The 18,734-nt window shown below is 39.1% G+C and overlaps 1 long non-coding RNA gene across 1 annotated transcript in view; it reads left to right on the forward strand.

Annotated features, from left to right (window-relative positions):
* LOC103393001 (uncharacterized) overlaps positions 1-18,734 on the forward strand; it is a 210,601-nt gene that overhangs the window by 150,297 nt on the left and 41,570 nt on the right. The window contains exon 8 of the long non-coding RNA XR_522971.3: positions 13,246-13,423. This is a non-coding gene — a long non-coding RNA (uncharacterized LOC103393001). The remainder of the gene's footprint in view (positions 1-13,245; positions 13,424-18,734) is intronic.

Below are 18,734 nucleotides of genomic sequence, written 5' to 3' on the forward strand. Positions count from 1 at the left end.
TTCCACTAAGTGGTACCAGTAATCAGATAGTAGCTTCTTGGTATGCTACACTGCATCAACCATAGTAAATGTGTTTTTTTAACAGCTGTTAGCATGTGTAGCTTTATTTTCTTGACCATGTCAATAAACTTTTCAACCTCCCACCCTTTACTTACAAGTACTTGTAAATAGAATATGTCGGTTTTTACATATGTATGTCTACCTCCTCCCCTGCTGGGGTGCTATAGGCAGAGATGTGGGGCACCTTAAATATGACCTTATTGAAATAAACGTTCTACAAATAAGTTCACGCTTGCCTTACATAATCTTGAAATGACATGCCACAGTGGACAATGGGAAGCACCCTGGCTAATATCACTAAGGATGTTTCACTTGACAATTTTTTGCTGCCACGAAAGATAAGACTTTTTTGCAGATGATTCCCTAATTTTGCTGAAAAAGCGACTTGCTCTTATTGATGGAATGGAAGAAAAAAAAAGAAAAGGCTTCTTTTGTTCTTTTTTCTCCACCTGTGGTGTTCAAAAGTGGTAGCCAGCTGCTCTCAAAGTAATTATAGTTACTCTCTAAGAACATGAGTAAAAATTAGTTACTAATTTGACAAAACTGCAGCTGCTGAATAGCATGACACTGCAGGACCTGATGCTGAGCATGCCTACAAGCAACATTTGGGGTCACAAGAGAGATTAAAGCCAGGCCCCTGAGACCACGGGGTGGGGGGACAATAATCTAGGATCCATTTAAGTGTGACTGATGCCTTTTTTGGATGGGGGTCTCATGACTGCATATCTTGCCTATGGCAGTGTCAGTATTGCTGGTGTAGTAATAATGATCAACGGCTCCAGACCCACTGCTCACTACCAATAATCCACATGCAAGCCCACTGACCTCACAGTGGAGTCTACCGAGCTGCCAACTTCATTTTTCCATTTCACTAATGTGTGATTTTAGTGTATACCAATAACATTTTTAATATGACAGCTTGTCAGGCCAGTAAATGTCAGTCAAAGTTGGAGGCTTGACCAATACTGACACACCCAGATGTGAGCTGAAAGGTATTTGTTACGAGTTTATTTTGTGTGCCACATACATCCATGTGTTGAAGGAGATTAGCAGTTGAAAAGACAAACAAGTTTTTACACATTACAACAGTCTATTCATGTTCATGTGGGCTACAGTTTTGGAATGACTTAGTCAACTCATTTTTCTGTGTTACATGAAGTATTTTATCTTATAATACTTTAATGAAGCTGAGGCTGCTTCTTGTAGTATCATCTCTATATACATTTCACCACCAGCCAAAACTCTGTGATTGGTCACATCTCGCTTGGGATGACAGGTGGTAAGAATGTATGGTATGATGCTGACCACTGTGACAAATTGATAGAAAATGTAAATTTAAGCAGGCCACCATTTGGAAACAACATTCAGAGATAGGTTGGTCACTTGTACAATCCCAAATGGACTCTCTAGCTTGAAAATGTCTAAGTTTTCTGAGAATTCCTGCCTGAGGGGATCTTGTTAAGTAGCTATATGGGCTCATCCCTTTAAACCCTGATTAAGGGGTTTCACTCTCCAAATCCTGTTTAAGTCAAGCTGTGCTGAGTTGCCCCAAATGATCCACCCACAGGGTTTACTCCATCTCCAGACAGACAGCAGAAGTGTCTTTCTGCTGGTTAATGTGCCCACCTGCAGTGACACTGTCTGGGCCATTTGCCTAGCTCATATTTTCAGGCTGACCAGTTGAAAGTTTGGCTTTAGGCTATTACTGTTGCTTGGGCTTGTGATCTCTTTAACCCTGAGTCATGGCACCACATGGTCAGAACTATAAAGCAAAGACACTGTCACATGAAAGTCAGGTAAAAAGTGATTTATATTTATTTTATACTTGTTTTGTTACTTAATAATTATAACTCTGAGACTATAGAGATTTCTTAGTTTTCAAAAATCACTCTAATATTCTGATCACATCCTTCTCTTGACCTCAGACTCAGAGGAGATTGAGTTGTAACCAGGGGAACCGACAGTGATGAGAACCTGACAGCAGCCCAGTCTGGGTTCCTGAAGACACTGGTGGAGATAATGCTAATGAACAGTCATGCAGTGAAACAAAATGGCTTAATTGTACTGGGCTCATCTCGTGCTGAGTAACAAAGGCTCGGGGGAGGTTACGCTTCCAGACATAAATTATTGTAATCCTGCAGTAATAATTGAGCCACATCTCATGGGAGCAGTGAGGCACGTGAGTGTTGACCACAGCAGTCAGTCAGTATGGAGGAAACAGGTAACAAACTAAAAGTGAAAATTGCCACTCAAAAACGATGACGTAAATGTTTAAAGGAGAAAATTCTGCTTGCTTTATCGGACCTTCTGTTGTAAAATATTTGAACTACAATCATTTTTAATTCAGTTGCCTCTCCCAAAATTGCCTTTACTTTATGTCTTTTCAGAGCCTCGAAATGTTGTGCTTCTATTCTCCCACTAAAGCCACAGAAAGCACACTTGGCCAAGCTGACCCATTCTAGCTTTTGACAGGAAGCTCATGATTTTAAATATATGGCTCATGCATAATGAATGAGCCTGCACACAGGATGTCAGGGCAGTGTATCCAGAGAGCACCTGGGCCAAACAAAGATGCCCTTTCTGTCATGGGATTTGTGCCCTGGTACCCGCTGTCACCAGCCACCAGCTCACACCCAGCTGCAAAGCATTCATGCTCACCAGGCACATTCATCTCGTCAAAGTTGACTCCAAAATGTGACACTGTGCGCTCTGAATAAAGAGCCATTTATGGTCCTATAAATGATATGTTCAAAGCTGGGAACAAATGTTTTCAGATCTAGTTTGCTACAGTGGCTGTGAGAGCAGGGCCCATTCATTCAGGATCAGTCTTGTTGGCATACAGCACATCAGATTGACGTGGTCTTGCAGAATGTTTAGAATCTGTTTGTCAATATATCTTTTGCTGCGTAGCAAAGAAATGCAGCGCAACTATAAAAAACTCACAAGAACGTGAATAATTGTCATTCGACTCTACACCTTGATGAGACAAGACAAGCTGACAGGAGACCGTCATATTGAATTTGAGAGTTGACCCCTGCACATGACATGATCTTGTCTGGTCTTGTTGTGTGGACAATGCCATTGAGAGTGAAAAGAATAATTAGCACTGTCTGGTCTCACATTAAGCCTGCGTAAAAAGAAAACGTCAGATAAACGATTAATATATGCATCCCACAAGACCTGAAACACCCAATACCCTCGGTAGCCACGAACACTACGAACCACACAACAACAATTTATCTGTGGACATGTGCATGTCTATATGTGCAGAGCCAGCCGACTTGGCATAGAGTCACCCAGTTGCATTGTTGCTGTGTTTGCGGCATTAAGCGCAGCAAGATTTATGCTGATGGGGGTGTGTTGGAATCCAGGCCCTCTCATCCAGCCCAGCTGCATAGAGAACAAAACCAAAGGCCCAGCTGCAGATATTAGTATGGGGATGCTCTCTCTCTCCCTCTCTCTCTCTCTCGCTCTCTCTCTCTCTCCCTCCCTGTCTCTCTCTCTCTCCCTCCCTCTCCTGTTTTCTATTTCCCTCCCTCTTTCATTTTCCCTCTCCTCCACTCACTTGCTTTCAGTCCGTGTGCCCCAGCCCACAACTCCGTCACATGCCCACAGGCTTTTTTGTGCCTGACTCTGTTCTTATGGAAATGCCTCAGCCCACAAGAGAGAACAAAAGAGGAGAGATGTTAAGAGTTGATTGCATTGAAAATTGAAAGAGGGAAAACCAATAGGAAACAAAGAAGGCCCAAACTATAAAAGAATTTTTAATTAATTATTGAGTTCCGCTCAGAGTCAAGTCAGTATTGCCAAACAAAAGCCACTAGTACACAGTCTCTCTCACACACACAAACACACCAAATGCAAACCACCCATCCCGTTGTTTGACTTACATGAGAACCGTCTGGGGCTGTTTTGAATGTAAATAGTACAACATTCTTTTATTCCTTTGCAAAGCTCTTGTTATGCCATTCGACTACCTGTCTGTGTCTGTGGACCTGCAGCAGATATTACATGTGACACTGCACATGTGGCATTTGTTACCCATGTAGGAGTCAAGAGAACACAAAAATGAAAAAAATTATTACATTTTTTTCATTATGATTATTGTAGAGCTCTGTGAGTAGTGACAAATACCAGTACACTAAATTAAAGAATCTGTAACTTGAGCAACTAAGTTTAGCATCAGTTTCACAGAACTGTCAGAGTAGTGCAGGATAAATGAAAACCACTGCTAACCACTTACGGCGTTGGTAGCTACCTGACACGTAGTCTGTATTTGCACATGCCACACTCACAGTAGGTCTGCATGACATTGGAGAAAACCAAAATATTGTTTTCATTTGACCATAACCAAATACGTGTGATTTTTTTTTTTGTTCTGAGGTAAATAATACTTAACAGTAAGAAAACCAAACACAGGAAAAGAAGAAACCAATGCTACAGTAACTAAAAATGATAAACATTGTTGCAGTGTGACATCATAACAGAGAAAGCATCTCACAATAAAAACATTAAGCAACTGGCTGACAGTTTGCATGTTAGCCACAAATGACCTGCTGTTAATAGCCTTTAAATGAATGTATTCACAACTAAAATAGTATAATTCTTTAAATTATCCTGTATAAAATTATATTTGTGTTGTTGCCAATTTCTTATATATATCCTACAACCAGGCATGTATTAATGAAGGCTTGTCATCTTTTTAAATTCAAACTTTATGCTAATTCTACTGCCTTTCAGCAAGGTGGGCTAGCCACTTTTGTCACTTCAGTGTTGCCTTAGACCAGCATCACACAGATGGCTGTATTAAAAGGCGCACTCCTGTGTGGCCTAAAAACTCCTGGCAACTGACAACTTGTGGAGGCCATGATGGCAAGTAGACTTTCTTGATTCTCATGACCTCAATAATAGTAATTGCATGCAACGTGTCACATAAATGTGATGCATGTGCTCCTTTGCCCAGACATGAGTAAAGATTTCCCGTTTAATATGCCTGACCTTTGCACCACAATGTGAAATTTGAATGCATGCTCATAGAACAGCAGGCTAATTTTTACATTAAGGCACACCGTATAGTAGGTGGTACCAACACGTAAACACATGCACATGTGGGGCTGGTCAAAAAAAAGTCAAACAGAAGTTGTATTTTTCCATAACTATTCCAATGCCGTTTAAGTGTTTCAGCAAGTGGTGTTTCCATTAGAGAATGTTGGAAGATGTTTTTCACACATTTTTCACAAAGCTCAGTTCTTGACAAAAACATCTCAATATAACTAATGAAAACAGCTCAAGACCCTTGAGAGATGGTGTTTTAACATATTTTAGTTGTTAAAATTGACACCTTTAGGAATTCTAACATCTACCCAGCAGATTCTGGGCAGCTTCAAAATACAGTAGTCCGAAACTTAAACCTTAACAACCAAATTCAATTAAGCGATTAGATGTGTCACTCACCAACTGTTTATTGACCTTAGATGGGCTACACGGATATGGAGAAATCCATGTTTTAAAAGCATGCCCTAAGTAAGTTCAATCCCTTGCCTAATTCAGTGGTATTTATCTGTTGGCGTCAGCCGGGGACACTTTAGTCTTTTGGGCTAACCTTTGTCAAAATAAATTTTGCCATGCACGGCTAGTGGAGAGTGACACGTGTGTATTTAATAAACCCTGATTTGTTTACCAGCTGAGCACTTAGGACCATGGACTTCCTGAGCAACAGCAGGCTGGACAACAGTTGAATGCATGATGGGATGCAATGTTAATCTGAGTGTGTACACTGGAGGACAGAGACAGTTCTGAATTCTAATTAAGCTCTGTAGGTTTGCGGTGTTGTGGAGAATGTAAATCCGGTGATAGTTGAGTAATTAGTCATGTGAACATGAGGCTGTTGCAAGACCCAGGCGTATTTGGTGAAGTACAGGAAGTAGTAGATTTTAGTTTTATATTAACAGCTCCCTACCCTCTCTTTCATTGAACAGTGATACAATACTGACTTTGGACTTTGGTCTGCTGCTGTTCTTTAGACTCTCAGACCATAGCAGAGATCTGTTATGATTCCTGAACAGGACTTATTGTTTAGCACAGTAAGAGTTAGTTTCTTATGGCACCAGCGAACAGATTTAGCTTATCACCTTAGCAAACCAAAGATAGGTCATTTGGTTAATATTAAGTGTAGTACAATTGCCAAAAAAAAAAGAAAAAACCAACAGAAAAGAAACGAAAATCCAGTTCTGGCAAAACCACACCTTTATGTTAAGCAACACATGGAAAGCTGACCATTAAAGTGGCCTTTTACTCAGTAGGACTGACAAACAGGAGGAGATTTACTGCTCTAATCAAAGCCTGCCGACTGGTGGAAATTGACCGTGAATGATGTCATCAAGCTGTCTTCACACTGATGGTTTGATTTATAAAGTGTGCAGGCTGCTCCGGCAAGAAGCAGGAAGAGCTTTCACAGTCTACACAGATGTGCAGAATATTTTGTTTTTAATTCCTTTGACCATTATCATTACTTAGAACTTATAACAAAGAACGGTATTTATTCTTCTGATTGGAAAACCAAAAACCTCTCTCAATATTGGATATATTCTCAGGTTAATAACTTTTGGTGGGTTAACTTGAAGCCTTCTTTCCACGTTCAGTCCAAAATTAGTAGATTTTCTGTTTGCCCTGTGTGTGTGATGATTGCAGTGTTTCACCCCGCGTCTGTGCAACATCACACACCAGCTCTCCGATCACCTTTATCCCCACTGAGCCTAAAGGAGGCTGGGTCCAGTCCTGTTTACAGTTTCCTGAGTGGAAGAAGACTAATTTAGTTACTCAGTGTAGGATGATGGATGGATTATAGTTACTTTTCAAAAACAGTCATGCTTTTGGTTTCAACAAACAACTTACACCCTGGAGGATATTCCAGTGAAGTCCTTAAGAGGCCTCAGATGAGGCCTGTGCATGTTTTTTAATGTACTTATAGCTTTTGCATAAACCTTCCAGGATATAAAAGTTTTAAAACAATTTTATCTTTTCCTAAAGTTTTGCCCTGTCTTGTTCTCTGATTAAAAAAGGGTGTTCATCTTTAAAGATGCTTTAAACAAACCATTCATCACATGCTGCATGACTGGAAGTGCCTTAGGTGGTAAAAATGGAATGTAAATGGTTGTTTTTATGAGATTGTTGTGTTGTACTTTCCTGGCAGCAAGGTTTTATGGGAAGTGTGCAGTGTCAATTAAAAACTATTATGCATAGTCTTTTTGGAGTGAAGCAAAAAGCGAAAGCAACTGATGTGAGTAATTTATTTTTAAATATGCTAACCAGGTTAATGTGGCGCCATAGAAAAAGTACACAACTCCAAGTCATTTTACATTCCAAATAAATGAGGCCAGGGTGATCTGTCATATTTGCATAGTTTTGACAGGACGTACACAGTCAGACTGATGTGATTGAGAGATTAAGACAAATTAGTCCAGAAAATAAACATAGGGACACTTAGAGCAATTCCTATGGGTTTATTTTAGTTTAGTAATGTATAAAGTGTAAAGCATGAGCTCTGCCAAAGAGAAGGTTGACTTTTTGTAAATGGTCTTCAATCGTTACAGCACATGTTATAGACATAAAGGTCCATGGCTGCTCTCTCTGCTTCATGCCATGGCAGCATGAAGTCCCTGGCAACACTTGGGCTAGGATGCACTTTATCATCCCCCTATTGCTGGCCCAAAGCATATATATATATATATATGGTGCAAATTTGCAATAAAATTCTATAGCAAGTCACACATGATGGATACACAATATATATATTTATATGTATATAGTCATAATTTTTGAACTTGTTAAAACAGAGAACCTACAACTTCAAGTGTCTGATTGGGCCCTCAACAATGATTGTGGCCTGTATGAGTTCACAAAGCCCAGAGCCACTTTGTTTAAACCAAACTAATCCGAGCATGGAGGCGGGACAGTGAAATTGCAGGCCTCCTGAAAGTTGATCTGGGAACAGAACCACAGTACTTGAGCTGGGGTTTACATAGGATAAATAAAAATAATGAAGAACAAAACAACTGCACTGGCTGCCAAGTAATGGTGCATTTATCTTGTACAGGACAGGCTGTTTTGTTATTCTGCACTTACCTACCCAGGCTCGAATGCTGCTTTTACCACTGTTTACCTTTCACCTTTTTAAACACAGAATTGAACCTATCTGTAAAGGAAAACGTAAACTTTCAGGTGATGTTTCAGGAGAGCATATATCACTGTAGTTTAAAAAAAGATGAATGTGATTTTGAACCAGTAGTGACAAAGTAATCAAAGGCCAAAGGAAATGAAACTTTCATCATCACCTTCAGCACCAGGGTGACTTCACTCTCTGTCTATTAGACAATTAGACCTGACAACCTTGTCCTGCATGTCTGCACCAGCACGGTGCTAATCAGCAGTGTCTGTGCAAACCACAGTATAGATTTCAGTCTAAGGCTGCTGAAGACTTCCATGGCTCACATGTGGCAAAGAACACCTCTGCCAGGCCTGTCAGTTCCTGTTCCAGACCACTGCTGCCTAAATGGAACCTGATTGGCTATTTGGACAAGGAAGTGTGCAAAAGGTTGACTTTTGAGAGGTTGAATCACTTTTACTCTACTGTTTCACACTGTAAAGGGAAACATTGAGAGTGAGGATGGAATCTATGTAAGCTACAAGAAATCCAATACGTCTTTTTTTCCATGTTTAATCAGTACCATAAAATGTGAATATTATTGTTTTTTACCTTGATCGATTATATTTACAAGTTGTTACAATAAAAGGTCCAGTGAGATTAGGTTCAATTTTGACAAGAAATTATGAAAGTCCATATTACAAGTTTGGTGACACTGAATGCAAAAAATGAAAAGCCATTACAAGGTATTTCCAGTTTTAGTTTAGTTTAGTAATTTCTTTTAAAAAAAACCCTGAGTGAACGGCAGTTGAAACATCCATCTATCCAACAGCTTATACTCAAGGTTGGGGGGGAGTGACACGGATATGGAAAGGGAATAAATAAATGTTACATTGGTTGTTCAGAAACTGATAGGAGTTTGTTTCAAACTTGTACATTTATCCTGTACAGTGTGTTCAGATTACAGACGTGGGATTGTTTGAGGAACTTCATTAGTTATGTTGAAGGTAGGTCAGTTAGATGTATTGTAGTAACAGAAAATCAGCTGTGGGCTATTAACAATTGGCCACACAATGTGCCATGTTTAAACACATTCCCATGGTACATACATGCAGTACAAGTAAGCAGTTCTGCAAACACAGGTACATGCTAGCCGGGTTCAAACTAATCAGTGAGCATATTCATTAGATTTGTGTATTTACAGTGGGTTAAAAGAAAACTCTGCCCCATGATAATTGGCCACTTACAGTATTACTTTTTAATGAAGTATCCATCCAAATGGGTTCTTCAGGCTACTGTTTATTTAATTCTTTAAATGTAATGAAACTCAGATGCCCCAGTGTTTACTCCCGGACGAGGAGTCCAATTTAATTCAACAGAGCTTGAGCTAAAGTAAACACTGGGTGTTTCTGAAGAAGTCAATGACGGATCTGCCAATGGCTGACTATCAAAAGTGTTACATCATCCTATCCTATCCTATCCTATGGTCTGTTCCAAAGAGCTGGATGCTTTACATTTCTATGACAGTCAGATTTTTTCTATGCTGCATGTTGTGTATTTGTACAAAAATTCTTGTTTTTCACACACTATAAAAACCCCATGTGTTTAAAGTCTCTGCAGAGCACACACATGAGGTGTCAGTGGGAATGTGAAATACATTTAGCATTGTGCTATAAAAAAGATGTTAGAGGTTGTGATTTGTTGCTCTGCTCTCAGTAAATACATTCAAAGGACTTGACTGACTGCCTGTCATGACCGCCGATCGGGTTACGTCAAGGGGCGTATGAAGATCGTAATCATCCGGTGATTTGTCAGAGTACACAGGACAGCTTCTATGCACAGGAAATGCATGCATCCCGCATGAAACTGAAGGGTCAAAACGTCCAGGACAGCTAAGGATAAGTGGTTCATTCTATAAGTAGAGAAATGGGGGAAAGTGAACAAGTATTGTTTGGTCTGCAATCTGTCTTGGAGATAGACAATGCCCCTTTGATTGTAGTCTCCGTGGCCCCAAGATTCAAGTTCAATGCCAAGGAATCAATAGTCTATGGCACGGGGGCCCCAGTAGTCAGAGGTCAAACGAGTAGGATGGGGGGTGTTAATGTGTAGAGGGTAAATGGGAAGTAGATGTGATTCAACAGAGGGATTGTCTGTTGGGAAAACGGCAGGGCAGCAGATCACTGTGAATTTTATCTGACCTCTGACCTCATGCATAAGATATACTTGTAACCGTATTCATTCATAACAGGGGTAGAATTAGCAGCAGGAACCAAGAGCTAATGTGATCATTCGCACATATTATTAAACATGATCAAATTTCCCTGTTTTGTTTGACTTCACAGTTTATTTTTAAAAAGAAAACAGTGGCTGTTTTAAGCACTGTATCAGAGTATTTCAATTTTAAATTAATGCGTTATTTGATAAAAAATGTAATTATTTACAGTTATTTAATTACAAATCAGCTAATGTAATTGATTATTTTTAACTGCTTCCCACTGCTCATATATTTATTGTATTCTATACATGTGTTTTTTGTACATGTAGATGATGAGATAATAACATTAAATCAAAGAAAAGCAAATGTTAAGGAAGGAAGTAGGAATCATAGCTTGTTCTGGTTATGATTATATTCCTCTGTCATGCATAACTGTGGTCCTTACACTAAAGGCTGTGCGACGCAGCTTTATATTGACTCACTCTTGTCTGTCTGGAGAATGTATTGTCTGAGTATTTGTTCAGACAGCGGCCTAATTCTGTCTATGTCTGCGACTGTGATACTGTCTGAAGGATTAATATTGACTGGATTAATATCTGTCATGTTGCCCAGGAGTCTGTATAATTGTTTAATTTCCAACACTTAAATAATTAAATTCTACTCCTGTGCTAGGTAACATACACGGTGCGATGTTATGTTTTCCTATAAAACCAAACCTGACAGGTGAGGGATCTAATTGCTGCTGCACTCTGAAATTCCAAAAGAAAAAATATGGAAAACGTGCTTACATGCATAACATGACTTTAATTACAGTGTCTGGGAAATAGTGTCTCTATTGAGTTACATGCAGCGTGAATGCAATAAACTAGGCAAAAAGGAAATTAGCTTATTTTTTAAAACATGGTGTGTGATGTGCAACAGGAAGAATTTGTGGCAGGAAGCTGTCAGTGGATTTAATGTACAGTGCGCTGTGTGCAAATACGTCTTAAACTTTATTTTCCTTCTGTAATGTGGACTCAAATAAAGCTGCCGCCACAGCCGAGGCCACAGCACATCCTCACACAACCACCTGGTTAGTTTACGTTGTGTCAGAATATATGTAAGAGCTCAGGCACACAGGTGTCATCAGAGGCTAATTCAGTTGACGCCTTACATATAAACCTCCACACATGTCAGCATTTAGATGTACCTTAACGAATGATTAATACGTGAATGGCAGATATTTGACCAACCAGGAACTGTGTTAAGATTCACACACTAACTAGAACGTCAGTGATCGCACTAGTGGATCCAGAAATGGCATACATTGGCATTAGTTTTGACTCGACGCCATTTTGCCATCAACTTCCTTTTTGTCTGAAGTGAAGCATGGCTTTTCTATTGTCTGGTCAGCAGATACATAGACAATAAGAAAAACCCTGTTAACCACAGCTGTTAACTTTGTGGTAACGGTAGAAGAATGTTTCATTGCGCTGACATGAGAGAAAGAGAGAGAGAGAGAGAAAGAGAAAGAGGAAACGTCAAACACATGAAAGATGCAAAGGCTGTAATTACCGTCTGAGAGCTGTGGTGAGTAATACATATGAAGTGTTATACTGTGTATCGGCGGTAAAATATATTTCATCCCATGTGTTAACTGGTGCTGTAACTGCACTTCACTACAGCTCTGGGGTTCACAGCTCTGGGGTAACATTAGGAAATACAGTGCACTGATTTTGACTTAATTTTTTTCATGGATGTCTCAAACACAAAAAATTAATATATTTATATGACATGTACTTGTGACTCGCATTATTTTATTTTTTTATGTTGCAGTTAGTATTTTACCTGAAATACTTGCATAAGCATCGGGAATGATGTAATTAACCAATTAAATTAATGGCCTGTCCCTTTTTTTCTTAATGCACAACAACAAAATTTTGCTCTATTATATGTTATTTTAAAAAGGTAATGTCTGTTACATTTCCAAATAAATACCAATATATGAGACTTTAATGATTAATTTTATGTAATTTGGGTCATATCACTTGGTTATGAGGCTTATGAGAAGCTTATTATAAAGAAGCAGTGCAGCTTGATGAAATACTGAGGTAATATATATATATTCATAATATTAACTTGTAACTTAAAGAAACAGTACATTTATTTTATGAAATCAAACTGATTTTTTTTTTGAAGACATCTAAAGCAAGGACACCTGGTCGATGATTAACAGTATCTACCTCAGACGTCACAATTTACGAGATATGTCTCATTTTTAATCTAATCTTTTTCATAATTGAGACTTTATTGTTTTGAGCAGGGTTGTAACAGTACATTATCAGCACTCCACTCCTCTCTGTTGATCCGCACACCATGGCTACTGCAGCAAACTTACTGCAAAGTGTCCAGTCATGGTCTCAAAGGCAGGGCCAGGGGAGATGGACCAATGGGTGGAGAGTGTTTTAAGACCTGATGTGTGACTTCCCTTCGTGGTTCAGCCCAGACACACTGTACACAGCTCCTGATTACAGGTCATTCAGTTGGCATTCCTCTCCAACAGGAATGTGTCTCGTAAAAAAAAAAAACATCGCTGATTGCTTAAGGTAATCAAAGGATGTCTTGGTTTACTGTGGCAATAATCCTGTAAAATCGTCCCAGTTCTTTGATGTTGAGAGTTTAGGTCACACATAAAAGTTGCCTGCAACATTGAAAATGCAAGATTTTTCCTGCATCCTTGTGCATTATTAAAAGTTTATTTTACATTGTTGTGGCACAAAAAGTTCAGCTTGTGCACTCAAGACTGATTCACCTTCTTGATGTCCTCCATCATCATGTGTCATGACAGAGAAACTATCATGTGGATTTGGGGACCGGATGGATTACAGCCAAGCAGCTGAGCCCAAGCTAAATCCATGGATCAAAGGAGCACCTTGGGAGATAAACAGACCTGACTACAGGCATACTGAGAAACATCTGACACCTGACTGATGATAATGGAGGTCATCCACCTGCCAGGACTGGCTGTAAGTTTTTTCTTTTTACCTCCAGTATTTCATTCAGGTTAATTGTGAATGAGAAGGTGCTGTGTCAGCAGTAATTATGTGAGTTAATTGTTATTCGATTTTGCAATACCAAGTGGTGAACTGACGTGCTTTAGTTTGATAAAAGTAGCAATAGATTCTATGGCAAAAATAATTCAGTTTTAGATATTGGGAAAAAAAAATCTTTTTTTGGAGTGGTATTGAGAATTATTATGTAATTTAATCCAATCTAATCTAGTTCCACCAAAACCCAGCTCAACTCAGTCCAATCTAGTCTAATCTAATCTAATCTAAAAATAGAAAGAGATGCTTGGTAGATGACCTACTTTACTTACACCAAATAATCTGTCAAGTGCACAGGTGCAGGTAGCTGTTTGCATATGTTTGATCCGTACGTCGTTGGAGCATTTGCACACCTTGTGTGTCTGTGTGGACAGATAACAATGAAGGTCACTTTTGACTTAAGATCCATTAGGTTTTTGAGTTGTCAGTGTTGCACCTGTTTTTACATTGTCCCAGTGGCTCAGGGGGATCAGCAGTGATCATAAGCTTCAATAATCAAACACGGTTACCAGTTTCACTTAATCTTTTTATGTAGTCAAAGGATTATAAATTGGCGGCTGCCTCAGCTCTCCAGGCCGACGCTCACTGTCATTAGCAGTGTACAGTGGTTACCAGGGGCTGCCACTCTGCTGACACCAGAGTGGAGCTCTGCTGCTGATTAAATCATGGAGGTCTCAAAGCTTCACTAGACCCTGATCTAAACTCCAGTCTGTCATGGAATGATGTTCATCTGTGTCTTTTTATCCGTGGTTTACAACCTCTTCTTCTTTTTGACCCATGAAATGTAACCACTGACACAGTTATGTTCCTCTTGCACATTTCTCTTTTCCCCAAAGAGACATAAAAGCTCTTCTGCCTGAAAGATGAGCTCTTTTTTTTCCATCTGAAGATAAACCCTCATCCTACATTTACAGGGTATTTTTCTTCCAAAGTTGGAGTGAATTATAAAGGCTTTACTATACTTATCAATGCCAGACACAACTTTCAGTGCAGTAATGTTTGGTTTGAAGGCGTTGTGCAAAAACTAACAAAAATTTGCTTTTAATGATATTTGCTGGTTTCAGTGGTTTGTATTACATTCAAGTGATACTTAACTGTGAGGTACTGCAGTGATGGGAAAACTCTAATTCGCAGTTGTGGCAAATTGCATTGGTTCTTTGATACCGCTGTGTGGTAGAGATTAAACATTTTGTGTTGATAAGAGTGTAGGACAATCCGTAGTTGTTTTCTTTTCAAATTAACGCTCTGGAATAGCTCCATGCCCCCGATTTGGGACTGAATGACTTTTGTTTTTACTTCATGTAAAACAATTTATAGGATTGGATAAAAGTAGCATGTCGTAGCACACGGGTCGTAATGCTCTGTTTATTTTATGTGAAACATAAATGCTAAGGTGCGTGTGAAGAATTAGTTGTTTAATAAAATGTTCAAGGTCAGTACAGAACAAACACACAGTAAGTTTTACAGCAGCTGCCCTCTGAGACCGGTACAAAGGCGGGAAGGATTCACTAAATGGTTCACCCAGTGTAACTTGTATTTCCACTCTGACACACAGATCATGTCTTTCTCTTTTCCCATGCTCATCCAAAAACACTATTCTGTGTTCACAGCTGTCCCGACACACGCCGTATTTACATTCTAACTGCTGCGCTCCTATTCTCTCTAATTTGTAATATTGACACATCTCATTTGTTCACCGAGTCAACAGATTATGAAAATCCTACTTCTCATCTGGGTTTAGCAGTTGTGCGTTGACATGTGGCACTCTGTCTGGCTGTCATGCAAATGTTGTTTTGACACAGGAGGGGAACTTCAGCCCAGATGACAGAAGTCCGCTCTAGTTTATAGTTTCAGAAACAACTTTTTTTTTTTCCTTATCACCAGCACATTGATAAAACTGTGAAACCTCAGTGATGCTCACGGTCGCCAGTTTCTGCCTTCACGTTTAAAGGGATGAGTTTGTTGATTGACGATGGCAAGTTTATTGCCGTCGTCGTATCATCTGCCAGGTCATTTGCATTTATAGTCATTAGTTGACATAATTAGGTGCTAAGATCTGACTATTTATTATACAATATACCGTACATAAATAGAATTATCTCATTAATTTGCCACTTTGTTTTTTTTATGATCTCTGAAGTGAGACAAACATCTATTCCCATAGTAAACCTGTGGGTCACAGACCGGGGTGAAGGGTTTTTTCACTCATGTTTTGATCCATTCTCTAATCTTTAGTTAAATGTGTGTCATACAAAGTTTGTATTAATAGTCTATACTTTAAAAGCAACTTTGTATCCACAGATTTCTCATACATATCGATGGAGCCATTCAAAGGGCATGCTGGCAGCCAGAGGTTGACGGAATATTAGCTGATAGTGACAATCACTTGACCTTTGCCCCATAACTAACCCCTGTCCTCCCTTGGACTGTGTTCAGGGAAAACTTGACTCTGTTATCCATGAAGTGCAACTGCAGATGATGCATTGATGAAAAAACAGGACTTGTTGCTACGATAAATACTTTGCCGTATCCCTGCAGCAGCCTGCAGACACCCTTCTGTGAAGGTCTACGGCTGCCAACACAGCAACTTGGGTTGTAAATCTAATCAAGTGAGAGGAAAGAGGAGCAGATCAACGAGCTGGCTGCTAAAAACTTCACAATATTAAGGTGGAGGTTTAGATTTTTGCTGTAAATACAGCATCACATTTAAGTCTAAATTAGTTTTTAAAAATATGTTTAAAATGTGCGATATAGTGTCCTTTTGAATTTGGCTCATGTATTTAGGTCGGATGGACAGAGTAGCTAAAATGTTTCTGGCCTAAGATGTAGGTCAGCTGTTGTGGCTGCACCTGTCGACTTGTGTCTGTTATTGAGTAGTCAGCTACTGTACAGTTTAGGCAATAATACATGCATACACATAACTTTAACCAAGATAAGCTTGAAGTACACATTGCAGGGTAGTACAGTACAGTACACCTAATACTTTTCCACTATCTTGGCCACTGTTGATGGAAGCTTCTGGCAACATAGATGTTTTGCTTCAAGTGAATCATTAGGGAATAAAACAAAATTAAATAAAATCAATGATAAAATGAAATAAAATTAAAAAAAATAAAAATGACAAAAACAACCACATCAAATTAAATTAAATGAAGAACAAGTTTTCATACATAAAAATTCAATGTACAGATTTAAAAAACTTCAGTTAAGTAAAACTAAAAAATTACAACTCATGCTTTTCTTTGGCCACAATCCCATCTCTTAGGATGTGGCATCAATTCAGTCATTTGTTCATATCTAAGAAATTGATTGTGGATCAGTGAAAACATGTTCTTTTCATCTCAAAAATAAAGGTTGTATGTTTAGTTCCACACTCAACTGCAGTGGCTTTATAACCTTTCCCAAAGTATTGTGGTTCAATGCACTAGAAATCTGTACCATCAACATAAAAACATATAGGTAGAAATACAGGCAAAGAATTTTTTTTAATCATTTGAGACCTGGTGTCATGCACTTTTTAAACGAGAAATAATTTAAACAAGTACGAGGTGATGCAGGTTCACACAATCTGACAACATGAAGGAGGAAAGAGAAAGATATCTGGGTGTTGCTGTTGGTGACCTGAGACAGGGGCCTGTCTGTTCTCCTGTATTTCAAAGAGACAGTTTTCAGGACACTTATTGCACTTACATTTGTCTACTGTTGGTATTTAAATTCAAAAGGTGGAAAAACTAGACAGGGAGTGTTTGTCGGAGTGGGGCCCAGGGGGATGTTGCTGAAGGTTTCGCAAATCTTGATGCAGTGAGGAGGAGGAGTGGGAGGAGTAGGAGGAGGAGGCAGCCATTTTTACCAGAATCTACACCTGTGTTTAAACAATGAGGAGGAAGCGATTTTCCAATCAAAGGGACATTTGTCTTCAGATAAGCTTGTGTGTAAACCACTGGAAAAACAGTCTCCACAGTCTGAACACAGTTCTGTACACAGTGCTTCCATTAAATGGCCAAAACAGCTGTGCACCGGTCATCAAGCTTTTTAGAATGTAAACTTACATTTGATTATTTCTACTTTCTTTGGCAAATACTTGTTTGTAAATAGAAACCGACTGAGACACTCGGTGAGCACTGAGGCAAATTAAAGGGTAAAATTATTAATTTGGTTTTATGTATCAAAAAACAAGCAAAAGAAAATTGTACATTGTTATTTATATCGGGCAACTTGAAGTCACCCGAGGAAAGAGGGTTTTTGCTCCACCTCTATAAAACCCTTTTTGGATTTTACTGGGTTTTTTTTTTTTCTTTTTTCAATCTTCGCAGACCAGCATAAAATCTCATGGAGACATAGGCTGAAATAACTGCCAATTTTACACATACATTGCAATTGATATGGCATGAATTAAAAAGCAACTGTATATCTTCAACTTCAGCCTTAACTTTTATAATTAGGAGCCCATTACTGGTATTTTAGAGTCCTCAATCTGAGTAATAAATTGAGTATAATGGCTAATTTTAGCTGAAATACAACCCCTGACGTTAACTTACAAGTCTTGTGGGACCCTTTACTCAAACGATGTCTGGCAGTGCCACAGTTGAAATGGCCTTTTAAAAAACATCTCTCCAAAGCTGCACATTTTCAAGATGCAGCTCTGTGAAATAAAGTGAAGTTTCCTGTGTCTAACACCCGTGTTGAACTGCATCGTAAACCACTCTTTCTGATATACCCATTCAGTGGGATTTTATTTATTATCACAAAACAACTCCTGAATGTGCAGATATGCCTCTCAGGGAGTGTGTGTATAAGCCCTCAGTCAGTGCATAAGCCGTGACGTGATCATGATTAATGTTAATCAAGTTGGATTTACTGTGTGTTTATTTTATTGCACAGTTGGCAAAGTCTAACTCGGCCCAATCTAGAAGGGCTCCTGCTGGCTGCATAAAAAAGTGTTTTGGGGGAAAAATGTGGAAGATGTTTGTCTTGGTACTTGGCTATAATCTGGACTTGTCTGGACCTAAACAGTGGTCAGCAGTGTTGTCGTTCTGGAGTGACATTTGGATTTCTCTGCCAAAAGTGATACATATGATAGGAAGAGTTCATTTGATCTGTCGTTGTAGTTTTGATACCTAAAAAAGATCTCGTAACACACACACACATATATGTCCCCTATATGCCCCTATAGTGGTGCCTCGAGGGTACTGAGGTGGACGTGGCAATGCAACAGCCATGCAGATTTTAT

The sequence above is a fragment of the Cynoglossus semilaevis genome, chromosome 17, assembly GCF_000523025.1.
Source record: "Cynoglossus semilaevis isolate Cse_v1.0 chromosome 17, Cse_v1.0, whole genome shotgun sequence".
NCBI lineage: Eukaryota > Metazoa > Chordata > Actinopteri > Pleuronectiformes > Cynoglossidae > Cynoglossus > Cynoglossus semilaevis.